The following is a 20,884-nucleotide window of genomic DNA, read 5'->3' on the forward strand; positions in this document are numbered from 1 at the left end:
AACTATGCAAGTGGTCCAAATTTGAAGGCTGTAGCTCGAGAAATGTGGAAGTAGGTCACTAGGTCAATGTCAAATTTTATTTCGGAACACAGAGTTATGCATGTGGTCCAAATTTGAAGCCTGTACCTTCAAAAATGTGAAAGTAGGTCACTAGGTCAATGTCAAGGTCAAAGTTTTTTTCAGTGCACAAAACTATGCACGTGGTCCAAATTTGAAGGCTGTAGCTTGAGAAATGTGAAAGTAGGTCACTAGGTCAAAATCAAGGTCAACTCATGTCAAGGTTCATCTTGCCACTCAAAACCATATATGTGGTCCAAATTTGAATGTTGTAGGTTATTGACAAGAAGATTTTTAAAACTTTTCCCTATATTATATAAGTCTATATGAACCATGTGACCCCCAGGGCGGGGCCATATTTGACCCTAGGGGGCTAATTTGAACAAAATTGGTAGAGAACCACTAGATGATGCTACATTACAAATGCCAAAGCCCTAGGTTTTGTGGTTTGGACAAGAAGATTTTAAAAGTTTTTCCCATATAAGTCTATGTAAACCATGTGACCCCCGGGGCGGAGCCATATTTGACCCTAGGGGGATAATTGGAACAATCTTAGTAGAAGACCACTAGATGATGTCACACACAAAATATCAAAGCCCTAGGCCCTGTGGTTTTGAATAAGAGGTTTTTCAAAGTTTTTCCCTATATAAGTCTATATAAACCATTGGACCCCCTAGGCGGGGCCATATTAGACCCCAGGGAAAGAATTTGAATCATCTTGGTAGAGGACCACTAGATGATGCTTCATACCAAATATCAAAGCCCTAGGCTCTGTGGTTTTGGACAAAAAGATTTTCAAAGTTTTTCCCTATATAAAAATATGTAAATTATAGAAATAAACAAAGGGCCATAACTCACTAAACAATTGTTGAACCAGTCTGATTTTCAGGGGGACACAACTAGGGTACCAATACATCATTCTGACAAAGTTTGGTCAAAATCCCCCCAGTAGTTTCTGAGGAGATGCGATAACGAGAAATTGTTAACGGACGGACGGACGGACAGACTGACGGACCACGGACGCAGAGTGATTTGAATAGCCCACCATCATGATGATGGTGGGCTAATAAATTGCCCCTATCAATGGATTTCAACTGGAGCTAATTTCTCAGACAGCTTTATTTAGCTGTAGAGCCTTTTCTATGAGAAGAATCTATGCTTTCTACTATCAAAGAAATAAAGATTTATAGGACTGGCTTCTCCACAGCTTTGGCATAAACAATTCTATTGCAGAATACAAGCTTTAATCTTTGAAATTTCCACAAAGAGTTTTGTTTATTCCAAGTTTTTAGATCTTTCGAGAGATAAAAACTGGATAATTATAACTGTACACATCTAAACAAAAGCCCAAACTGGGGATGTGGGAGTGGGGGCTTGCATTTTGCAAATGGTAGGGGGCATTAATTTGATGCCTTTGTTTTAAATTCTTTTTACTTCGTAAAGGATGATACATGTATATATAGTATAACAATTATAGCACTATGAAAATCATGCATTAATGACTTTTTTCCTTTGAAATATGTATGGGGTCATATATAATGGGGTAAACAGTATCATAATAATTACTGGAATAAAAACTTTTGTTTGTTTGCTTTGAGATTAACAAGGTATTTAAACAGTTTTTCAGATATGTCACTTGCAGTTAACCTATAACCAGTGTTCCTGGATTCTGTACCAGTACAAACCTGTTCTCTGCAAGTAACAACTAGAAGATGCTTTTGTAGAAAAGCGCATGTCTCCCCCAATGCATAGTCGTAATAGGCAAGAAGTCAATAGGGGACAAGAGCGAAAGTCAGAGACTTTGATGGTTGACTGCAGTAGGGATCACCTACTTGGCATGTCCAATCATCCTACAAAGTTTCAACCCTCTGGGTCATGTGGTTCTTAAGTTACTGATCAGAAACCATTCTCCATGTTCAGGCCCTTGTGACCTTGATCTTTGATCAAGTGACCACAAAATCAATAAGGGTCATCTACTCTATAAGTCTTATCATCCTATGAAGTTTTAAGGTTCTAGGTGGAATGGTTTTCAAGTTATTGATCAGAAAGCGTTTTCTATGTTCTGGTCCCTGTGACCTTGACCTTTGATAAAGTGACCAAACAATCTATAGGGTCATCTACTCTACATGTCCAGTCATCCTATGAAGTTTCAACATTCTGGGTAGGGTGGTTCTCAAGTTAATGATCAGAAACGGTTTTCCATGTTCAGGCCCCTGTGACCTCAACCTTTGATCTAGTACCCCCAAAAATTAACAGGTCATTTAATCTGTAAGCCCTATCACCCTTAGAAGTTTTAAAGTTTTAGGTCAAATGCTTCTCCAGTTATTGATAAACAAGAGGACCATGATGGTCCTAAATCGCTCACCTGTCCTCACATGACCCAGTTTTTAACTGAGTATGACGTCGTTTTTTCTATTATTTGATATAGTGACCTAGTTTTTGAGCTCATGAGACCCAGTTTTGAATTTGGCCTAGGTATCATCAAGATAAAAATTCTGACCAATTTTCATGAAGAGCATTAAACAAGAGATCACAGAGTGATCTTGGCGCCCACCAATGTGCCATTTTTGAGTGTTCCAAATTTCAAGACTTACTGACTACCTCAAGGTCAAATTTCATTTCTGTACACAACACTGTGCATGTGGTCCAAATTTGAAAGCTGTAGCTTGAGAAATGTGAAAGTAGGTCACTAGGTCAATGTCAAGGTCAAAGTTTGTTTCGGTACACAATCCTATGCATGTGGTCTAAATTTGAAGCCTATGGCTACAGAAATGTGAAAGTAGGTCACTAGGTCAATCTTAAGGTCAAAGTTCATTTCGGTACACAAAACTATGCAAGTGGTCCAAATTTGAAGGCTGTAGCTTGAGAAATGTAAAAGTAGGTCACTAGCTCAAAATCAAGGTCAAATTCTATTTTGGAATACAAAACTATGCATGTGGTCCAAATTTGAAGTCTGTACCTTAAAAATGTGAAAGTAGGTCACTAGGTCAATGTAAAGGTCAAAGTTCATTTCGGTATACAAAACTATGCATGTGGTCCAAATTTGAAGGCTATAGCTTGAGAAATGTAAAAGTAGGTCACTAGGTCAAAATCAAGGTCAAATTTTATTTCGGAATACAAAACTATGCATATGGTCCAAATTTGAAGCCTGTACCTTAAAAATGTGAAAGTAGGTCACTAGGTCAATGTAAAGGTCAAAGTTCATTTCGGTACACAAAACTATGCAAGTGGTCCAAATTTGAAGGCTGTAGCTTGAGAAATGTAAAAGTAGGTCACTAGGTCAAAATCAATGTCAAATTTTATTTCGGAATACAAAACTATGCATGTGGTCCAAATTTGAAGCCTGTACCTTAAAAATGTGAAAGTAGGTCACTAGGTCAATGTGAAGGTCAAGGTTTTTTCGGTACACAAAACTATGCATGTGGTCCAAATTTGAAGGCTGTAGCTTGAGAAATGTTAAAGTAGGTCACTAGGTCAAAATCAATGTCAAATTTCATTTTGAAACAAGGAACTATGCATATGGTCCAAATTTGAAGCCTGTACCTTCAAAAATGTGAAAGTAGGTCACTAGGTCAAAATCAAGGTCAAAGTTTTTTCCAGTGCACAAAATTATGCATGTGGTCCAAATTTGAAGGCTGTAGCTTGAGAAATGTGAAAGTAGGTCACTAGGTCAAAATCAAGGTCAAGTCATGTCAAGGTTCATCTTGCCACTCAAAAATATACATGTGGTCCAAATTTGAATGTTGTAGTTATTGACAAGAACATTTTAAAAGCTTTTCCCTATATAAGTCTATATGAACCATGTGACTCCTGGGCGGGGCCATTTTTGACCCTAGGGCGATAATTTGAACAAACTTGGTAGAGAACCACTAGCTGATGCTACATTACAAGTATCAAAGCCTTAGGCTTTGTGGTTTGGACAAGAAGATTTTCAAAGTTTTTCCTTATATAAGTCTATGTAAATCATATGACCCCCAGGGCGGGGCCATATTTGACCCTAGGGGTATAATATGAATAATCTTAGTTGAAGACCACTAGATGATGTCACATACAAAATATCAAAGCCCTAGGCCCTGTGGTTTTGGACAAGGGGTTATTCAAAATTTTTCCCTATATAAGTCATTATAAACTATGTGACCCCCAGGGCGGGGCCATATTTGACCCCAGAGAAATAATTTGTAACATCTTGGTAGAGGACCACAAGATGATGCTTCAAACCAAATATCAAAGCCCTAGGCTCTGTGGTTTTGGATAAGAAGGTTTTCAAAGTTTTTCCCTATATAAATCTATGTAAAATATAGAAATAAACAAAGGGCCATAACTCACTCATAAATTGTTGAACCAGTCTGATTTTCAGGGGGACACAACTAGGGTACCAATACATCATTCTGACAAAGTTTGGTCAAAATCCCCCCAGTAGTTTCTGAGGAGATGCGATAACGAGAAATTGTTAACGGACGGACGGACGGACTGACGGACGGACGGACGGAATGACGGACGGACGGACCACGGACGCAGAGTGATTTTAATAGCCCACCATCTGATGATGGTGGGCTAAAAATATGGCCTCTAGAGAGGTCACAAGGTTTTTCTATTATTTGATCTAATGACCTAGTTTTTGAAGGCACGTGACCCAGTTTTGAACTTGACATAGATATCATCAAGGTGAATATTCTCACCAATTTTCATGAAGATCTCATGAAAATATGGCCTCTAGAGAGGTCAAAATATTTTTCGATTTTTCTCACCAATTTTCATACAGATCCCATGAAAAATATGGCCTCTAGAGAGGTCACAAGGTTTCATTTTTAGACCTACTGACCTAGTTTTGGACCGCACATGACCCAGTTTCGAACTTGTACTAGATATCATCAAGGTGAACATTCTCACCAATTTTTATGAAGATCCATTGAGAAATATGGCCTCTAGAGAGGTCACAAGGTTTTTCTATTTTTAGACCTACTGACCTAATTTTTGACTGCACATGATCCAGTTTCGAACTTGACCTAGATATCATCAAGGTGAACACTCTGACCAATTTTCATGAAGATCTCATGAAAAATATGGCCCCTAGAGAGGTCACAAGGTTTTTCTATTTTTAGACCTACTGACCTAGTTTTTGATGGCACGTGACCCAGTTTCAAACTTGACATAGATATCAACAAGATGAACATTCTGATCAATTTTCATAAAGATCCCATGAAAAATGTGACCTCTAGAGTGGTCACAAGCGAAAGTTTAGGCACGGACGGACGACGGACGCCACGCAATCACAAAAGCTCACGTTGTCACTTTGTGACAGGTGAGCTAAAAATTAAGTGTGACAGAGAGATGGTCCCTGTGACCTTGACCTTTGATAAAGTGACCCCAAAAACAATAGGGGTCATTTACCCGGCAAGTGGTTCTCAAATTATTGATCGGAAATGGTTTTCCATGTTCAGGCCCCTGTGACCTTGACCTTTAACAGAGTGACTTCAAAATCAATAGAGGTCGTCTACTCTGCATGTCCAATCATTCTATTAAATTTTAACATTCTGGGTCAAGTGGTTCTCAAGTCACTGATCGGAAATGGTCCCTTACAGAAGAAAAAGGCCTGCTGCGTACTCTTGCTGTGTACATACAGCGTATATGATGCGTATATGATGTGTACTGAAATCAAGGGCTTTAAATAGTACGCAGGATATACACCGCACATACACCGATAGTACGTTTGTAGTACACTTTTGACATGCAAATGAGCTCTGCCGCGTACTACTTGCTGCGTACATGCTGTGGACTACATAGTACACAGGATGTACGCTGGAGGAATTTAGTATGCGGGAAATAGTACGCAGCATGTACGCGGCACATACACTTTTCACATGCAAATGAGCCTGCGGTGTACTACCCCCGCGGCGTACATGCTGTGTACTCCTGCGGCGTACATGCTGTGTACTCCTGCGGCGTACATTCTGTGTACTCCTGGCCCATTCCTGCGGCGTACATGCTGTGTACTCCTGCTGCATACATGCTGTGTACTCTTGTGGCGAAACTGCTGTGATAATGTAAATTCCTTACCCCACCAACTTTCTTATGCAAATGCTGATCATTTGGACAGAAAAAAAAACAGAAAAAAGATAAGTGACATGCATCAATAAGTATTTACCCTTACCAAAATAATGTAGATTGATGTTATCAAATAAATTAGTATGCTTTTCTTCATCCACTTTTCAATGAAATTAATCAATTTTTGTAGCATGTAATTTGGTAAACATCTGAAGAAAATGGCGTAACTGCATCAAGGGGAAACAACTTTAATGCAACTAAATATAAGTGTTATAAATTTCGAAGTATCTGCGGTGTACATGCAGTGTACTATTTTCTTGTACAAGTCCCTCCTGCGTACATGCAGTGTACTCCTTAAATTTTCAGAGTCTGTCCTGCGTACTTGAAGTGTACTAGTGACCTCCTGCGTACATGCTGTGTACTCGTCGAAATAGTACGCGGCATGTACGTGGCATGCGGTGTATGTAAAATGTACTCCTCTGGCGTACTACTGCGTTCGCGGCATATACACAGCAAATACGCAGCATGTACGCCACAGAGGCTTGCTTCTGTAAGGGGTTTTACATGTTCAGGCCCCTTTGATGGGGTGACCCCAAAAAAAATAGGGATCATCTGCTCCTTAAGCCCTACCACTCTATAAAGTTTGAAGTTTCTAGGTCAGATCATTTTCAGTCATTCGTCGGAAATGAAGTGTAATGGATGGATGGAAGGATTGACAGGGCAAAAACATTATGTCTCCCCCAGAGGGAAGGAAACATAACTAACTTCCCCACATGATTTAGAGGTGGAGGGCAAATGATGTCTTTCAGCAATCATCATAGAGAACATACGCCTCACCCTGGGCTGGAACTCACAACCTTGCGATCTACAGATTTGTACTCTCATGCAATATTGAGCGAACCAAGAGGAATGGCAGAAAAACTGTTTTGTGTTTAATCAATCTTTTTACAATATCCTATCATGCAAATGCTTTAAGGAAATTTCTAGCTGTCTATTTTGCAGTTTTAACACAAAGAAAAGACAATTATTATATTTAGTGTTCAGACAGACAGACAGACAAGACAGACAGACAGACAGACAAATCAAAGTAGTGGAAGACATTCATTAATTTACATCAAGCCTAAAACTAACAAATTTGATAAAACAAGAGGGCCATGAAGGCCCTGTATCGCTCACCTGACCTATTGACCTAAAGATCATCAAGATTAACATTCTGACCAAGTTTCATTAAGATATGGTCATAAATGTGGCCTCTAAAGTGTTAACTAGCTTTTCCTTTGATGTGACCCGGTGCTAGTTTTTGACCCCACATGACCCAGTTTCGAACTTGACATAAAGAACATCAAGATTAACATTCTGACTAAGTTTCGTGAAGATACATTATAAATGTGGCCTCTAGAGTGTTAACAAGCTTTTCCTTTGATTTGACCTAGTGACCTAGTTTTTGACCCCACCTGACCCAGATTTGAAATTGGCCTATAGATCACCAAGATTAACATTCTGATCAAGTTTCATTAAGATACGGTCATAAATGTGGCCTCTACAGTGTGAACTAGCTTTTCCTTTAATTTGACCTAGTGACCTAGTTTTTGATCCTACATGACCCAGATTCAAAATGGACCTTGAAATCATCTAAATTAACATTCTGACCAAGTTTCATGAAGATACAGTCATAAATGTGGCCTCTACAGTGTTAACAACTTTTCCTTTGATTTGACCTGGTGACCTAGCTTTTGACCCCAGATGACCCAATATCGAACTTGTCCAAGACTTTATTGAGGATAACATTCTGACCAAGTTTCATTAAGATTGGGCCAAAATTGTGACCTCTATAGAGTTAACAAGCCTTTTCTTTGATTTGACCTGGTGACCTTGTTTTTGACCCCAGATGAAGTAATACTGAACTCGTCCAAGATTTTATAGAGGGGAACATTCTGACCAATATTCATTAAGATTGGGCCAAAATTGTGACCTCTAGAGTGTTAACAAACTTTTCCTTTGATTTGACCTGGTGACCTAGTTTTTGATCCCAGATGACCCAATATCAAACTCTTCCAAGATTTTATTGAGGGTAACATTCTGACCAAGTTTCATTAAGACTGGGCCAAAATTGTGACGTCTAGTGTGTTAACAAGCTTTTCCTTTGACCCCAGATGACCCAATATCGAACTTGTCCAAGATTTTATTGAGGGTAACATTCTGACCAAATTTCATTAGGATTAGGCCAAAATTGTGACCTCTAGAGTGTTAACAGTCAAATTGTTGATGACGACACAGGGCGATCACAAAAGCTCACCTTGAGCTAAAAAAAACACTTCAGCTAAATCCTTTAAATAATAAATTGATTAAAAGATCAATTAAGGATAAATGAATATAGACTAAGGTTTAAGGAAAATCCTGTTGATTATAAGCAGATGTTTTAAACTCAGGTGCAGTGATCATTATTAAACTTGAAAATTAGCTCAAGGTAACAGCAACATTCCTAGAACTATTCCTCCATAACAACACTCACGAAATAAACATTCTTTAGAAAACTTTCAGCTCCTGTAATATTGCAATGGTAATAAATTTTTGTGTTTTGCTAGCATTGAAAAGCATGTAACATGCAAATTTAAAACAGGCATGAATTATTTTTTTACATGTATCTCGAAAAAATATAACCAGTTGAAAACAATGCAAATTATAGTTGACCTTTCATCGTGAGATTTTATATACAACAGTAGTGTTAAAAATTCACCCATCAAAGTTTCTGTTGTTTTTTATATAATGCTGTTATGTATTTACAAGTGCCTATAGCTAGCTACCCTTATCAACAACAAATTGAATATTACTCTATTTACAGTATTTTCACTGGTTGTTCACTACAAAACTGCAGTGAAAAACAATCTTCACCAAAAATTCCGAAGCAACGGTAGATGCAAATAAAAATGCCTATCTTGCTCTTACTTTTACCATTGAATCTCTATTAATCTGGAGTCCGATTTGAAAATAAATAATTTTTCTGCATATAGAAAATACTTTCTAGATCCTTTTTATTTACTTACAAACAACAATTCCTGTTACTAGAATGTTTAAACACACTTTGTTAATATCACAAGATCACAAATCTAAAACAAAAATGTCTCAAAATCCAGCATCATATTTCCGATCAGTGGAAATTGAAAAACCCAGCTACTATGTTTACTGTTATGAAAACTATATGATAGCTCTACTGGCTGAGCAGTTAGAGAAATATCGGCTGTTATATTCAGCAGTTAGCACAGTACAGTGTGTTTCCCCAAGTATTGACCAGACCACTTAGTATGAAAGCAATAATTAATCACATTTGTGTAGGATAAGAGACCATAAGTCAATGTTTTATTGAAAAAATTGTCAGTAAATAATGATTTCTGTTTATTGTGTTGCTTTTTTGTTTTATTAGAACTGTGAACTTTAAAACTCTCATCAACTTCTTTTTACAGGAATCATCTAGAGTATACAATACTGGCATACTGACCCTTGTTGCTCATGTGATTTAAGTTGCATTTTTAAACTGAATTTCAAGAAGCGTTTTCAAGAAGTAAGAAGAATGGATGCACCAGTTTGTCGGCATCCACGTCAAAGTCCCGATTTGGTTAAGTTTTTGTATGTAAGGTAGTATCTCAGTAACCACATGCAGGAATGGATTGAACTTTCAAACATGTGTCTACAGTGATGAACTGACTTACAGTGCACAGGTTCCATAACTCTATGTTGTTTTTTTACAAAATTATATCCCTTTTTTGACTTTAAAAATGGTACCTTAATAAAGGGTACCCACAAAATGGAAATGGATTGAAACTCCACACAGATGTCTACTGTGATGAACTGACATGCACTGTATTGGTTACATAACTCTATTTTACATTTTTACAAAATTCTGCCCCTTTTTCACTTTTTTCATTGTTTTGACAAAGCTGTTAATAGTTGAACGTCGCTGTCCTCCCACAGCTGTTGATATTATACATAGATATACATAGCTGTTGATAGTATATAAACAGCTGTTGATATTATACATAGATATACATAGCTGTTGATAGTATATAAACAGCTGTTGATATTATACATAGATATACATAGCTGTTGATAGTATATAATCAGCTGTTGATATTGTATACATAGCTGTTGATATTATATACATAGCTGTTGATATTATATACATAGCTGTAGGGTGTGGACATCTGAGCATACCATTCCATCATGGACAGGAAGTATAAGTTTATAAGTCAGTAACATGTTACTTGGTATACTGAGCCATCTTAACTTGAACTTGAAAAAACTTGAAAATGATATTGTTGTTTTTTTTTTGTCTAAGGGTCCATAATGCTTTAAATTTTTATCTTAAAAGAAAATGAAACAACTTTCCAAATAGATGTTATGCGTACTTACATGTTTGGAAAAGTACTACTTTTAATATTGCACAGGAGCTGTTATAGTTTGAGCCATAAAGGAAGATAATAAAAAACAATAGATTCTATAAAATACTCTAGATAGTATATATTTAGCAATCTTCAAACCTTTGACATAATTATCAGAAGTAGGATTTAACAAACAATTAATGTATTTCATGTTCATAATGGAAAAAGTGGCAGCTGCATTTTAATCAAAGGCATTATGATCATTTACAGTACATTTGCTACTATTTATTAGAAGGGTATATAATGAAAAAATATAATCAACACAGAAGTTATTTTACTATAGAACATTTCTTTAGACTGCATAAAGTCTTAAAGGAAGTTTATTTAAGAAATGAATTAAATCCTATTCATTATAATGACACTTATTTAATTCTGTAACATTTTGATTACCTCCCTTTAACAGGTAATGGTTGTAATGAAATGCTTTTCTGCTAGAATAATTTTGTAAGTTCTCCATTTTAAAACATACAATCATACTATGAGATTACCACAAGGTGGTGTAAATGAACTAAAGAATTTATAATGTATTCTTATATCACCTCTAAAAATTGTCCAGAAAAAGAAAACTTTCCAAGTTGTATTATGTCATGTTGCTTTTAAACCAAGACAAGTTAAAACAAGAGGGCCAAAGTGGCCCTATATTGCTCACCTGTTATCATTGCACTTAAGGACAAGAAGGTCAAAAAATCATAATCAAGATGAATCAAAAGAATCATGAGAAAATATAGCTGAAATTTTCTTAAAGGTACATATATGTCAAAATACACCTATAAATTGGAGGTACCATCCATGTTGTACCACAGAAAAGTGGTCTCGGTTTTTCCCTACGGCAATTAATAAAGAAGTTACTAAATAAGCTATTTATAGTAACATAAAAGGGAAGTAATTAAACGTGAACAAAAGAAGGATCTGCCAAATAAAAACAAGAGCACTGCAATGCAACGCAAATGCAGAGCAATATACTCACAAAACAAAGTAATATGACCTTTGACTCTTAAGTGTGATCTTGACCTTGAATTGAGCCATCCGAAAATGCCGCTCTGCACATTGTTTCGATGAGGTGAACTTTTGTGTCAGGTTTCTTTGAAATCCTTCAAGGGGTTCAAGAGCTACAGAGCGGAAGGGAAATTGCTAACCAAGAGACAGACAGACAGACGGACACCGAGGCTATAACGTAATGCGTCCCTTAGGGCGTATAAAAAGGAATCAAGATCTTATAGTGATACAAGTTGTGTGCAAGTTTGGTTAAAATCGAATCATAAATGAAGCTGCTCTTGTGCAGACAAGGTCAAAATAGCTAATTTTGGTCCTTTCAGGGGCCATAACTCTGGAACCCAAAATCGGATCTGGCCAGTTCAAGAAAGGTGAACATTTGTGTCAGGTTTCATTGAAATCCTTCAAGGGGTTCAAGAGCTACAGAGCAGAAGGGAAACTGCTAACCAACAGACAGACAGACGGACACCGAGGCGATAACATAATGCGTCCCTTAGGGTGTATAAAAAGGAATCGAGATCTTATGGTGACACAAGTTTTGTGCAAGTTTGATTAAATTCTAATCATGAATGAACCTGCAATTGTTCAGACAAGGTCAAATAGCTAATTCTGGCCCTATCAGGGGCCATAACCCTGGAACCCATAACAGAATCTGGCCAGTTCAAGAAAGGAACCAAGATCTTGTGGTGATACAAGTTGTGTGCAAGTTTGGTTAAAATAAAATCATAAATGAAACCACTATCGTGCAGACAAGAAAATGTTCAGGCCCCTGTGTCCTTGACCTTAGCTCAAGTGACCCCTAAAACGATAAGGGTCATCTACTCTGTAAGTCCTTTCATCCTATGAAGTTTCAACATTCTGGGTCAAATGGTTCTCAAGTTATTGATCAGAAACCATATTCCATGTTCTGGTTTCTGTGACCTTGACCTTTGATCAAGTGACCAAAAAATCAAAAGGGGTCATCTACTCTACATGTTCAATCATCCTATGAAGTTTCAACCTTCTGGGTCAAGTGGTTCCTAAGTTATTGATCAGAAATGGTTTTCTATGTTCAAGCCCCTGTGACATTGACCTAGGATCTAGTAACCCCCCAAAAAATAGGGGCATCTACTCTGTAAGCCCTATCATCTTATGAAGTTTAAAGGTTCTAGGTCAAATTGCTCTCCAGTTATTGATCAAAAATAAAGTGTGGCAGATGGATGGCCCCTGTGACCTTGACCTTTGATGTAGTAACTCCAAAAACAATAGGGGTCATCTACTCTGTAAGTCCTATCACCTTACGAAGTTTGAAGGTTGTCAAATTATTAATTAGAAACCGTTTTCCATGTTCTGGCCACCGTGACCTTGACCTTTATTAAGTGACCCTAAAATCAGGGGTTATCTACTTTGTCCAATCATCCTATGACGTTTCAACAATCTGGGTCTAGTGGTTCTTAAGTTTTTGATCGGAAATGGTTTTCCCTGTTCAGGCCCCTGTTACCATGACCTTTGATAAAGTGACCCAAAAACAATAGGGGTCATCTATTCCATAAGCCCTGCCACCCTATGAAGTTTGAAGGTACTAGGTCAAATGGTTCTCCAGTAATTGATCGGAAATGAAGTGTGACAGAAAGACTGACGGACTGTGATGTCTCCCCAGTGGGGGAGTGACATAAAAATTCTGCAACTAAAATGCTGAAATATTTAAACTAGCTCCAGCAAAGATAATGCCAAAATAACCCCTGAAATTAGTTGAAATATGCTTCAGCAGAAATGGCGGCAATGCTCAGCCTACTGTGCTAAATTAGACCTGCCACAATTATACTGTATATGAAATATGAAACGTTCCATTAATATAAATGATCAATGAATTTCATTAGTAAATGACAAAATGTAATATCACATTATATTCCCTATAATTAATTGCATTCAGCCGAGAGTAATTGGATATTATTTACCAACTTCCCTTCATCACTGAATAGTGATTATCTCAATAGTTAGAAAAAGAGATAACACAGTAATATCAGTGGTGAGATTTGACTGGATATAAAAATTCTATTTTTGGCAACAATGTGTAACCTCAAGTCCCTTTAAGTTAAAAGTACCATCAGTTCTGATACTACCAACAAACCAAAATTTTACTGAATTATCACTGGTAATATTTTGACTGGCACTTCTCATTGAGAACAAACAACAGACCATAGACGTTTTACTGTGCCCTGGTTTTGAAGCAGAATGGAAAACTGCGCATAACACAATATCACCTATGTTCATCATTTTTTTCAAGCATTTGCTAAAAAGGTAAAGGAAATCCTGCAATTATCCCAGAGTCACACCACTATCCTGGGTAAATGCCCTGAAAATATCCCAGCAATTCCTGGGATAGTCCCGAGACATTTCATGCTGGTAAATAAGCATGGGACAATCCCAGGACAGATTTTCAGAATTATGAGAAACATAATGCAGTCCTACTATCCTGAAAATCACAGGAATGTTCAGAAATGAAAGTATACATTGTCCTAGCTGTCATGAAGTTCCAGGAATGTCTTAAAATTCCAGATGTCTGGAAATCAAAGGACAATTGTCCTATCTTCAGGAAAATCCAAGGAATTTCTGATGTCAAATCTTAAAGCAATTGTCCAGCAGTGTTCAGGGAATCCCAAGATATCCTGATGTCTGAGGAAATATCAATTATGTCCTGTCTTCAGGAAATCACACAATATGCTCCAGATATCACAAGTTTCAGAGGCAGTAAAAACATCAAGATTATCATTCTGACCAAGTTTCATTAAGATATGGTCATAAATCTGCCTCTAAAGAGTTAACTTTGATTTGACCCGGTGACCTAGTTTTTGACCCCACATGATCTAGATTCGAACTTGACCTAAAGATCATCAAGTTTAACATTCTGACTAAGTTTCATGAAGATATAGTCATAAATGTGACTTCTAGAGTGTTAACAAGCTTTTCCTTTGATTTGACCTAGTGACCTAGTTTTTGACCCCACCTGACCCAGATTTGAACTTGACCCAAAGATCATCAAGATTAATATTTGGACAAAGTTTCATTAAGATATGGTCATAAATGTGGCCTCTAAAGTGTTAACTAGCTTTTCCTTTGATTTGACCCGGTGACCTAGTTTTTGACCCGACATGACCTAGATTCAAATTTGACTTAAAGATCATCAAATTTAACATTCTGACCAAGTTTCATGAAGATACAGTCATAACCTAGTTTTTGACCCAACCTGACCCAGATTTGAACTTGACCTATAGATCATCAAGATTAACATTTTGACCAAGCTTCATTAAGATACGGTCATAAATGTGGCCTCTACAGTGTAAAATAGCTTTTCCTTTGATTTGAGCGGGTGACCTAGTTTTTGACCCGACATGACCAAGATTCAAACTTGACCTTAAGATCATCAATATTAACATTCTGACCAAGTTTCATGAAGATACAGTCAAAAATGCGGCCTCTACAGTGTAAACAAGCTTTTCATTTGATTTGACCTGGTGACCTAGTTTTTGACTCCAGATGACCCAAAATAAAACTCGTCCAAGACTTTATTGAGGATAACATTCTGACCAAGTTTCATTAAGGTTGGGCCAAAAATGTGACCTCTAGAGTGTTAACAAGCTTTTCCTTTGATCTGACCTGGCAATCTAGTTTTTGATCCCAGATGACCCAATATCGAACTCATCCAAGATTTTATTGAGGGTAACATTCTGACCAAGTTTCATTAAGATTGGGCCAAAAATGTGACCTCTAGAGTGTTAACAAGCTTTTCCTTTGATTTGACCTGGTGACCTAGTTTCTGATCCCAGATGACCCAATAGCGAACTCGTCCAAGATTTTATTGAGGGTAACATTCTGACCTAGTTTCATTAAGATTGGGCCAAAAATGTGACCTTTAGAGTGTTAACAAGCTTTTCCTTTGATTTGACCTGTTGACCTAGTTTTTGACCCCAGATGACCCAATATCGAACTCGTCCAAGATTTTATTGAGGGTAACATTCTGACCTAGTTTCATTAAGATTGGGCCAAAATTGTGACCTCTAGAGTGTTAACAAGCTTTTCCTTTGATTTGATCTGGTGACCTAGTTTTTGACCCCAGATGACCCAATATCGAACTCGTCCAAGATTTTATTTAGGGTAACATTCTGACCAAGTTTCATTAAGATTGGGCCAAAAATGTGACCTCTAGAGTGTTAACAAGCTTTTCCTTTGATTTGACCTGGTGACCTTGTTTTTGACCCCAGATGACCCAATATCGAACTCGTCCAAGATTTTATTGAGGGTAACATTCTGACCAAGTTTCATTAAGATTGGGCCAAAAATGTAACCTCTAGAGTGTTAACAGTCAAATTGTTGACGACGGACGAACGGACGGACGACGACGGACGACGGACACAGGGCGATCACAAAAGCTCACCTTTGAGCACTTCGTGCTCAGGTGAGCTAAAAATTAGTGTAACATATGACAAATAGCTCAAACACTTTATTGTACCCTTCTCAGGTCTTCAAAATTGTGTGGAACTAGAAGATGCTTTTGTAGAAAAGCACATGTCATCCCCAATGCATAGTAGTAATAGGCAAGAAGTCAACAGGGGACAGGAGCGGAAGTCAAAGAGACACTGATGGTTGGCTGCAATAGGGATCATGTACTCGGCATGTCCGATCATCAATGTATCTTTATAACTGCCATTGGCATCAGCAGTTCATTAGAAGTTCTTTAAAGGCATTTGGCCAGGTGCCACATTTGAACAAATTTGTATAGGACCTTCTACCAATGCTACAGACCAAGTCTGATGAAGATCCATCAAGCTGTTCATGAGAAGTTGTTTTAAGGTATTCATATTTTTACCCCTGTGAAATGCAGTTCTTGAAATCATTAACACTTCAAACCATTAAAGAACTGTTCCTGAACTAACCTTCAACAGTTCTTGATTTGTGTTCATGAATTTTTGGACATGAACTGTCCTTAAAAAAAGTGTTCATTAACAGTTCATGAACTACTAAAGAATCACAAAGAGTTCTTGAATTGTCCATGATAATAGGTTAAAGGAACAATCATGATGTTATTTTCTTGAATCTTTCATGCACTACTCATGAAAGGTAGTTCATGAACTAATGAAGAATCATGTTCATGAATGGTTCACTGCCAGTTTGTAAAGATAAAATGGCACAATAAAAACATATAGCAAGAAGTTCATGAACTATTCATGTTCAACAAAATATCAAAAACTATTCATGAAGTGAATAGTTCATGAACTGTTCATGTACATTAGTTCTTGAAGTCATCTTTCACTTTTCATGCACTGTTCATGAACACGGTATTTAAGAATGTTTCAAGAATTTGTGCCATTTTATCTTCACGAACAATTCATGAAGTGTTCATGAACTCCATTCATGAAATATGCATGCGCTGTTCATGAACAGTAACATTATATTTTGCAGGGGTAGAGTGTAAACAAGCTTTTCCTTTGATTTGACCTAGTGACCTTGATTTTTATCCCACATGACCCAGATTCAAAATCATCCAAGACTTCACGATACCAAACTCTCTGACCAAGTTTTATGAAGATTGAACCAAAACTGTGGCCCCTATCCATTCCCATCAGAAAGTTTGGAGATACCAGCTTATCATACAAAAACTTTACCAAAAATTGCTTAATCGAAATAGGGGCAAGATTTTGTAAACAAGAGGGTCATGATGACCCTTGATCGCTCACCTGAGTAATATGAGCTACATGTTTCAAAGATCAAACTGATGATAAAATATTAAGAAAGTCAGTATGTCACATTCATGGTCAATGAAATTCAGTTTTACGATTGGTGTGCAAAACTGTGTATGTCATCAAAATTTCAAGGCTGTATCTTAAAAAACAAGAAAGTAGGTCAGTAGGTCAAGGTCACATTCAAGTTACATCATATTATTTGGAGACATCAGGTAATTATAATTAAACAGTCTTGGAAATAGGATCAAATGATTTTTTAAGTATTTTTTCCTATATAACTCACATAGTAACTAAGTGACCCCAGGGCGGGGCCTCTTTTAACCCCAGGGGCAAAATTTAAATGATTTTGGTAGAGGACTACTAGACAATGCATCATGCCAAATATCAAAAGCATAGGTCATATGGTTTCAGACAAGAAGATTTTTAAAGTTTTTTCCTATATAAGTCTATATAAAACTTAGGACCCCCACGGCAGGGCCTCTTTTCACCCCAGGGGTACAATTTGAACAATTTTGGTTGAGGACCATAAGACAATGCTACAAACCAAATATCAAAGTCTAAGTGTTGTGGTTTCAGCAAGAGATTTTTAATTTTTTTTCATATAAAAGTCATGTAACTTGGGACCCGGGCGGGGCCATATTTGACCTAGAGGGATAATTTGAAAAATTTTGGTAGAGACACTAGATGATGCTACATACCAATATCAAAGCCCTAGGCCGTGTGGTTTAGTACAAGAAGTTTTCAAAGTTTTCCCTATATAAGTCTATATAAACCATGTGACCCCCGGAGCGGGGCAATATTTGACCCTAGGGGGATAATTTGAACAATTTTGGTAGAGGACTACTAGATGATGCTACATACCAAATATCAAAGCCCTAGGCTGTGTGGTTTAGTACAAGAAGATTTTCAAGGTTTTCCCTATATAAGTCTATATAAACCATGTGACCCCCGGGGCGGGGCCATATTTGACCCTAGGGGGATAATTTGAACAATTTTGGTAGAGGACCACTAGATGATGCTACATACCAAATATCAAAGCCCTAGGCCATGCGGTTTTGTACAAGAAGATTTTCAAAGTTTTCCCTATATAAGTCTAAATTAACCATGTGACCCCCGGGGCGGGGCCATATTTGACCCTAGGGAAATAATTTTAACAATTTTGGTAGAGGACCACTAGATGATGCTACATACCAAATATCAAAGCCCTAGGCCATGCAGTTTTGTACAAGAAGATTTTCAAAGTTTTCCCTATATAAGTCTATATAAACCATGTGACCCCCGGGGCGGGGCCATATTTGACCCTAGGGGAATAATTTAAACAATTTTGGTAGAGGACCACTAGATGATGCTATATACCAGATATCAAAGCCCTAGGCCCTTTGGTTTTGGACAAGAAGATTTTTAAAGATTTTCCTTTCGGTTGCCATGGCAACCAGAGTTCTGCATGGAATTCAATTCTTTGAACAATTTTGAAAGGGGGCCACCAAAGGATCAGGAATCCTTCTGCCCAGTGGTTTTCAAGAAGAAGATTTTTTTAGAAAAAATTGACGGAGGACGGACATAGAGCGGTCACAATAGGTGAGCTAAAAAGCAAAACAGAGTTATGGAACCTGTGCAATGTATTAAAGTCAGTTTATCACAGTGGATGAGTGTATGAAGTTTAAATCTATTCCCACAAGTGGTTACTGAGATACCAAGTTAGTTACAAGAACTTAACCACATTGGGACGCCAATGCAGACACCGACTCAGACGTCTACTTTGGATTATAACAGCTTACCTTTTTTGATACCTTCGTCCGTGTCCGTCTACATTTTGTCGCGATGTGTTATTTGATTGTTTGACCAATTGCAAAACTGACACCTAAGATGTGTTCTTCTGAAGGCAATCCATTATGGTTCCAAGTTATGGCCCTGAAGGGTCAAAATTAGCTATTTGCCTTGTCTGCACAATACAGCTTCATAGATTTTTTTACAACTTGGCAAAACTTGTGTCACCATAGATCTGGTTTTTGTTGAACCGCAGATACCCATATGGTTCAATTAGCCCTGATAGGGCGATTAGCTATTTAATTGTCTGTACAATGACGCTCATTATGATTTGATTTACAAACTTCACACAACTGTAACATAAATTCGATTCTTTTTACGCTCGCGGACATATTATGTTATCGCCCAGTGACGTTGTTCTGTCTGTTGTTGTGCATTCCTTCTCTGACTCTTGAAACCCTATGATTTCAGAAAACCGACACAAAGTTTCACTCTGAAAGGACGTGCACGCATGTTGGGATGCTAAATTCATGCAAGGTCACACTTAGAGTCAAAGGTCATATCTTTGTTTAGGTGAATATGCTTGCTTTGTGTTGCATTGCATGCCTGTTTTTATTTGGCAGATCGTTGTTCCTTACAGTAATTTTTTATTACTCCCTTTTATATTACTATAATCTATTTAGTAACTTTTATGAGTGCTGTAGAAAAACTGAGACCCTTTTCTTGGTACAACAGGTGATACTTCAATTTTTAGTGTATTTGACATATTGTACCTTGTAAGATTTTTTTTTTTTTTTGTTAAAGCAATGGTACCATTAGCGATATAGGGCCATCATGGCCTCTTGTTTGAATAGTCAAGCTAAAACTCATGAAAACACAAAGGTTACTCTCACTGATTGTCTCATACTAATATTTTGATAAATGAATGAGTACTTGAATGAAGCAATACCATGTAAATTTTTTCATGCAAATTTTCATTGGAAATTTTAAGAGTCTGAGCTAAAACTGTCAGCCTTTTTGCAGGCTAAATAATACCCTGCTAACATCACCTTTCAAACAAGGACTCTTCACCAAATTTAAGTACAAAGGCTTGAAAGGCATGATCCTAAAAATGACATAGAGCATAATAAAGAAAATACCATATTAACCTCACATTACAAACTGAAATAGTTTTCAACAATAAAACAGCTTATAGCTTTGATTTTTGCAGTATATAACTTGAACTGTCAACTATTCAAAGTAAAGCTGATCAATGGCATACCTGTTTCTATAATTTAGTTCCATAATATTCTACCACCACCTTACACTTGAATAAACAACTTTGGCAAAATATCTAAGCAAAGTTTGACCAGCTGATCCCAGTCTTTCTGGTTATTTCTTGAATATCTCAAATGCAGACTAGACAGAATCCATTCTAGTTCTTAACCAGTGTTTGTCAGTTTGCCACAATGTTTATGGGCGTAAAATCTCAGGTAAGTTTGATAACCAGAGAGATACTCTCTATCCTCTTATTATGGCCTTGAATTAGTGGATTGAGAAAATGACAACTTCTCTGTAAGTAAAGATTTTAAACAAAGTGTTGCTTCAGTGCATTTTGTAACAGTTGGCACTACTGTTATATTAAAATGCCCTTCATGACTTCTCTCATCAACATCGTACACTCAAATTTAGATTCTTAGATTTACTTCAACATGCTCTAATGATTAAGTGCAACATTGAAGAAATAACTACAAGCAACCCAGAAAAAACATGCCATTGTAAGACAATCTGAGCAAAAATACAGTCTTACTCTGTGTTAGAATAAATTGCTAGTTAGTGCACCTATTCCTAATCACTCCAGATGTGCACCATTCCCTATCATCTCGA

At 37.2% G+C, this 20,884-nt stretch overlaps 2 protein-coding genes across 2 annotated transcripts in view; one reads left to right on the forward strand and one right to left on the reverse strand.

The window, feature by feature from the left end:
- Window positions 1-9,307, reverse strand: part of LOC123554212 (band 7 protein AGAP004871-like) — a 128,051-nt gene extending 118,744 nt beyond the window's left edge. Inside the window, exon 1 of the mRNA XM_053524234.1 lies at window positions 9,147-9,307. The gene's annotated coding sequence lies outside the window, so the exon portion shown is untranslated. The remainder of the gene's footprint in view (window positions 1-9,146) is intronic.
- Window positions 1-20,884, forward strand: part of LOC128548781 (activating signal cointegrator 1 complex subunit 2 homolog) — a 40,519-nt gene that overhangs the window by 1,713 nt on the left and 17,922 nt on the right. The window lies entirely within an intron of this gene.

Source organism: Mercenaria mercenaria, chromosome 15 (genome assembly GCF_021730395.1).
Source record: "Mercenaria mercenaria strain notata chromosome 15, MADL_Memer_1, whole genome shotgun sequence".
Classification (NCBI taxonomy): domain Eukaryota; kingdom Metazoa; phylum Mollusca; class Bivalvia; order Venerida; family Veneridae; genus Mercenaria; species Mercenaria mercenaria.